Source organism: Palaemon carinicauda, chromosome 34 (genome assembly GCF_036898095.1).
Source record: "Palaemon carinicauda isolate YSFRI2023 chromosome 34, ASM3689809v2, whole genome shotgun sequence".
Classification (NCBI taxonomy): Eukaryota; Metazoa; Arthropoda; class Malacostraca; order Decapoda; family Palaemonidae; genus Palaemon; species Palaemon carinicauda.
In genome coordinates, this window is record NC_090758.1 from 40,554,815 (window position 1) to 40,562,619 (window position 7,805).

Here is a 7,805-nt window from a genome sequence, read left to right on the forward strand (position 1 = left end):
TGCATATGATGTATTTTCTTTATTTAAACTTTTATGCTATTTGTATAATTATAAAGTAACCTTCATAAAACATTTTATCAACTGAATCTTTATGATAACTAATATTTCATTCCCACCCAATATCATAATTTGATCCATTTAATGTTAAAATGGACATATGACACAATTTCTATGTTTAAAACTGTTGAAGTTTGACTTATTGTTCTGAGGATTCTTACTTCCTCTGATTAAATTAACTAGTTTATAATTCAATTCAAGGCCACATTTTGAAGTATTTAAAGGTAAAATTCACTTATGATATCATTTTTAAGTTTAATATGTTAAAATGATAAAATAAATACTAGAGAATCTGAAGAAAATCTTGTTCAAGTCATTCAACAATTTGCTTTAGAATTTCTGTTTTTTCATGACACCTTACATTTTTCCATCTTAGTTTCCATGGATATTGAGATATATATTTTACTCTTAAGACTTTTTTCTTCTCTTATCAAGTTTAAAATATATTAATCCCCATTTATTTTGACTTGTAATTGATCCTTGGAAATAGTTTCATGTCACCTACCTTATTCCAATCCTATTTTCAATGGAAATAACGATGTATATTTTACTCCTTAAACTGTCTTATTTCTCTTATTGAAATTAACATATTTTCATCCCTATTTATTTGAACTTGTGATTGGCCTTAGTTCAGCAAACGTTTTTTAAATCATTGTACAGTACTTCATTTGTCAGCTCATTATTTTTTTTTTCAGTCAAGCAAGTATATAAAAACCTCATGTTTATATGTATGTACCTTATCAAAAGCATATTCTTAGTTCATAGTTAAGCCGAGTAGATACAATCCTGACTATACTTTAGTATGGGAATTTATAAGATAAATTAATATATTATGTATCCTTTTGTATTTGAAGTTCTAATATGTCCTGTACTATCTAATATGAGTGAGCTTTATCTAAAACTCTACTGTGAAGGTTGTCAATCACCCAAGCCTTATATAACCTCATCTGCATAAAAAGGAACTTATTCTAATTTGAGGATAATACCTATTCGTTTCACTACACTTATATCTGTAGTGATACACCAAATAAATATCTTATTTAAACTCTTAAGGATACCTAAAGACATGGCCACAGCTTAACCTAGTTACATATGAATCAAAACACATGCATTGACCCTTAATTTCTAATTACCATTTTGCACTTGGAGTTTATTCTAGTCGGCCATCAACTAAATTGATCTTTAGGTCAAAGTATATTGTGAAGTTTCCTAGTACATCAAGTTTCTTACGAGACCTGCTATATACAAACCGAACTTCTTATTTTTTTACTTAATGATACATAGAATTATTATTCAATATTTTCTTTAATTGTTTACCAAATACATTAAAAGATTACATTTAAGTAAAAACGATTAAGATTACCATATATCAAGGACAAATTGAAAGAGAGAGAGAGAGAGAGAGAGAGAGAGAGAGAGAGAGAGAGAGAGTCTTTTCACTTATGTAATTTTTACTGCCAAAGACACATGCACATATATATTATCACCTGAATATATATATATATATATATATTTATATATATATATATATATATATATGTATATATATATATATATATATATACTGTATATATATACTGTGTATATATATACATATATATATATATATATATATCCACACACACACACATATATATATATGTATATATATATATATATATATAGTATGTATGTATATATACAGTATATATATATATATATATTATGTGTGTGTATGTATTATATATAGCATATATAATATATTATATATATGTAATATATATATATATATATATGTATACTATATGTATATATATATATATATATACATATATATTTATATATATACTATATATATATGTAATGTATATATATATTTATATATATATATATATATATATGTGTATATATATATATAATATATACATATATATATATATATAAATATATATATATATATAATACATATATATATATATATTTATATATATATATATATATATACATGTATACTGTATATATATATATACTATATATATATTTATATTTATAAATATATATATAATATATATATATATATAGAATATATATATATATATATATTTTGAGGGATTCTATCGTACCCTAATGCAATGGCTGAAAACTTTTCCAGGGAGAGGAAAGTCCGCAGACTAATCCAACTAATGATGTCGTGTAAATATTTGGCCTTACGATGTTCCAGAGGTTTTTCTCAATAACGGCTGATAAAGGACTAGCTGGCAACTCGAGGGAAGGAGGTGTTGACTAGAGAAATTTACTATCTTACTTAACGAAATTAATGCATTTCTTATTTCAAAAATTATTTTGATCTAACTATATTTATCATTTTTATTATTATTAATATTATTATTATTATTATTATTATTATTATTACTTATTATTATTATTATTATTATTATTATTATTATTATTATTATTATTATTACAAGGTAAGCTATAACTCTAGATGGAAAAGCAAGATACTATACGTCCAGAAGACTGCAATAGGGGAAATTTAGCCCAGTGAGGAAGGAAATAAGGGAATAAATAAAATAAAAAAGAAGAGTAAAAAAATCAAAATCGAATATTTCATGAACAGTAACAATTTTAAATTAGATCCTTCACATATAAACAATAAGAAATTAATACAAAAAGAGAATTTATTAAATATAGTATTTTCAAAAATAAGAAATTCAAGTATTTTTTCCCACAAACACGAATGTGTATATGACATTTTGTTTTGAGGTTTTAACGTATTCATTTCTATATAGATTTCCTACCAGTATTTAATCGAGTTAAGTGAGAGTAAATTTCTCCGAGGGCAACATCCGATCCACTCGAGTTGCCAGATACTTATTTATTATATTTGTCTTTTCCCACCAATAAATTTGATCATATCTGCTTCGTATTGTTCAGCTATGAAGCCTTTGAATTATTATTATTATTATTATTATTATTATTATTATTATTATTATTATTATTATTATTATTATTATTATTATTATTATTATTATATTGTTTTTTATTCTATGATTCAAATAAAAGGAATTATATTAGGAAATTGGGAATTAGAACTTAGTAATAATTAATTTGACCTATTCAAAAATGATTTTACTTTGAATATTAATTACCAAGCATAAATTACTTCAAAAAAATTATTAAAAAATATGTCCAAAAATAAACGAATAGAGACATTATTAAGTGAAATTATATTCGAAAGTGAGTATATTTTTATAGAAGCTTTGCCATCTCATCTGTTGGAATATTTTCAATATATTCATTATATCACAAACATCAAATTAAGGATTGTTTGAATAACAATTGCTAATTTATTTTTCAAAATAATTATATTTATTTCATCAGTTGTTTTAATAAGAAAACTCTGGTCCATGCTTTGTCTTTTATCTTGGAAATTTCCGTTGACAAACTGATTTGCACTTCAATTATATATATATATATATATATATGTACACATATATTTATATATATATACATAATATATATATATATATATATAAAATATATATATATATATCATATATGTGTGTGTGTGTATATATATACTATATATATATACATATATATATATATATATATATTTATATATATATCTGTATGCATATATATATATATATATATATACACACACACACACATATATATATATATATATATATAAATATTTATTTATTTATTATTTTATTTAAAATGCCGTTGCCCTATTTGCTATTAGGGATGCATTTAAATGCAGAATTATGTAGATATACAACCAAAATCCTATTTATTAAGAAAAGTAACATATTTCACATATCTATTTAAATTAAATCACCAAAATATTTCGTAAGTTCATTTGGATGCCATCTATTAGCGACTGAATGAACTATTTACAACCTGGTTTTTATGTAGTGGTTTGCTCCAGCTTCGAGTTGATTATTTGCCTCCAGATCTTAACGACTGTCTAGACCCTGAGCTATGATATTGGTCATTCGAAAGTATAGTTGAAAACCGTTTTCATAATGCAATATTATTCATTCTTCCCTATACTTACAGATTATGATTTTTGTTAAATAAATACCGAACAACTTTATTGCACGAATTATTTTGATAAAATATTGTAATTTTAAAGCAAATATAAATATGATATTGTTTTTCCCTCAATTTTTATTTGTTCATTGCCTCTTTTGTACTATCTCTCTCTCTCTCTCTCTCTTCCTCTCTCTCTCTCCTCTCTCCTCTCTATAATTCTGTTCGATTACTAAGTCTTTCTATTAATGAATTAAAAATCTTTACGTATCATATTTGCTTAAAGCTGTCGGCTATCATCTTCAAAGGCCTATTCCACATTGGCTTTCAAAAATTGACATGATAGTATTTGCTGAAACGGATATATCTCTTAAATTTTGACAAGTAAGAGTGGTTTGGTAGATTCTATTTAGTTTAACTTGAAATCAATATTTTAATGAATTATGAAAAAAAAAGTAAATTTTAACCTTTACTAAACCCGACATCATGTTTTTTTATTTGGACGATATTTACTGATTTCCAGAGTTTATTATCAACTACATTTCTTGATACATGAAGCAGTATAAAAATATTTATCCAAATATTTCGAAAATAATATTTAATGAATAACAGGTAACAAATAACGGACTTTGACGTTCAATTTATTTCAGAAAAACAATTGTCAGTCAATTTCTTATGATATTCAAGCCCTCTGGTGTTTAGATTAACAATAATTTGTCAAAATTGAACTATTGTTCGAAATATTTCAATCGACTGCGAATAACAATTGAAAGGGAAAAAGTTTTTTTTGAAATCAGTGGGTTAATCGTTCATGGAAATAAATATTGAAGATTTTCTATCCAGGTGATACAAAATATCAGTTTTCAGGTTTGCTTTTAATTGTTTGTTCTACATTTTAATAATAAATGGAGTACAAACAAACACAAAAACAAACAAACACACACGCACATGTATATATATATATATATACAGTATATATTATATATATATAGTATATACAGTGTATATTATATATATAGTATATATATTTACATATATATATATATATATATATACATATATATATACTATATATGTATATATATATATATATATGTATATATATATATATATATATAATTATAATAGGGTATATGGTACATGATTAAATATCATTTTCTGATATATATCTACATATATATATATATATATATAGTATATAGTATATATATATATATATGTATGTATATATATTCATTATATATTAGAAAATGTTTAATCACATACCCAATACCATATTATAATTCTCTCTCAGTCTCTCTCTCATCTCTCTCTCTCTCTCTCTCACTCCTCAGCTCTCTCTCTCTCCTCTCTCTCTCCCTCTCTCTCTCTCTCCTCTCTCTCTCTCTTTCCCCAATAACTAACCAACCGACTAAATGGAATGAATACATCTATCACTCATCTCACAACGATTTTACCAAGAAAAAAAAACGACTACAATCCTACCTTTCTTTTATCCCCCAGACCTTCTTTTGATCTAGCAGGATGAAAGACTGCGAATCAAACAGACTCGGAGCATCTGTACTCCGGATGGGAAAGGGAAGAATGCAAACATCGCTATCTCGTCCTTGATGTGCAATTATTGAGGAAGACGAGCAGACAACACCAACTAGACTTCCGTCTCCGATGCAAATCCCATATGAGGAAGACCACAGGTTTGCAAGCACTTGTATCTGGGATGCTTCTTCTTCTCCTTTTTATTTTCTCTCTCTTTCTGATGCATCAAATAGATCAGAATAGGAAGTGATGCTATTTTTTAGGAGCCTTATACTTCTCACTAAGGCGAAGGTACGTTTGATGGTTGGCAAAAGGAATTTCTTTGAAGAATTAATTATTTACGTGTTTTTTTTTTCTATGTTATGCAACGTGGGACTCCTTTTCATTGAGCTTAATTATTTAGCTCTGTGGTAGTGACAACATTTGCACTCTCATTATGTACTATTGGATATTAATAAGTTCAAAGCAAAGCTCTATAAATGGGGACAATTTACTGTTAGGATAAAGTTGACATACTAAAAATGGGTTTTAAGATACAAATAGATAGGTAATTGGAGGATTAGATATTTCAGAATTATACACACACACACACACACACACACACATATATATATATATATATATATATGTATATATATATATATATTATATATACACACACACACACATATATATATATATATATAGTATGTATATACATATAGCTTTATAGTATGTAATGATAGATTATTATAGCTGTTCTAATTCATATCTATTAAAATATTTTGTAATGTACCCTGAATTAGGTATATTGCTTTTACACATGTGTACATAGAGTATACATACATACATACATACAGTGCATATATATATATGTATATATATATATATATATATATATACACATATGTGTATATATATATATATATATATATTTATATATATATATATATATATATATAGTATAAATATATATATATATATATATATGTGTGTGTGTATATTAATATAATCATAGGATCTTCACTAGTTAATAGACCACTATAGGAGGAAATGCCAAAGACATATCCTTCCAAATACGTCTGTTTATGGTCTTTCTCTGCCAGTCCATACCCAAAAGCTTTCCTAGTTCGGCAACCCATCATCTTCTTCTCCGCCTTCCCCTTCTTTTTTTGCAAACTTTAAAAATCAATTCTGTTATTCTTAATGTCCATATGTTTTTTTATTCTGCTTATATATATATATATATATATATACATATATATATATATATATATATAATATAAAATGATATTTTATTATAGCTGTTCTAATTCATATTTATTACAATACTTTATAATGTACCCAGAATTAGGTATATTGCTTTTACACATGTATACAGAGAGTATACATACATACATACAGTATATATATATATATATTTATATATAGATAAATATCAACACAACATTGTGTTTCAAATAGAAATAAATTTCTACCTCATACTTGGGATCTAACACTACGCCCCTTCTAATGAAAGGCCAGGTTGAAACCAACCATGCCACGAGAGCCCATAAAAGGAAATCTGAACCTGACACTAATCTAGCTGTCCGAGGATTTACCTGGTGAGACATCAGTCTTTTTACCAGCGAGTTTTACCAGATTTCCCCGGGCCACCACGTGACACAATTGGTAGTAATTCATTCAAATTACCCCTAATGAGTCAATATGGATAAATATCAACACAAACATCGTGTTCAAATAGAAATAAATTTCTACCTCATACTTGGGATCGAATGCTAGCCCCTTCTAATGAAAGGCCAGGTTGAAACCAACCATGCCACGAGAGCCCATAAAAGGAAATCTGAACCTGACACTAATCTAGCTGTCCGAGGATTTTACCTGGTGAGACATCAGTCTTTTTACCAGCGAGTTTTACCAGATTTCCCCGGGCCACCACGTGACACAATTGGTAGTAATTCATTCAAATTACCCCTAATGAGTCAATATGGATAAATATCAACACAACATCGTGTTCAAATAGAAATAAATTTCTACCTCATACTTGGGATCGAACGCTAGCCCCTTCTAATGAAAGGCCAGGTCGAAACCAACCATAGCCACGAGAGCCCATAAAAGGAAATCTGAACCTGACACTAATCTAGCTGTCCGAGGATTTACCTGGTGAGACATCAATCTTTTTAACAGCGAGTTTTACCAGATTTTCCCGGGCC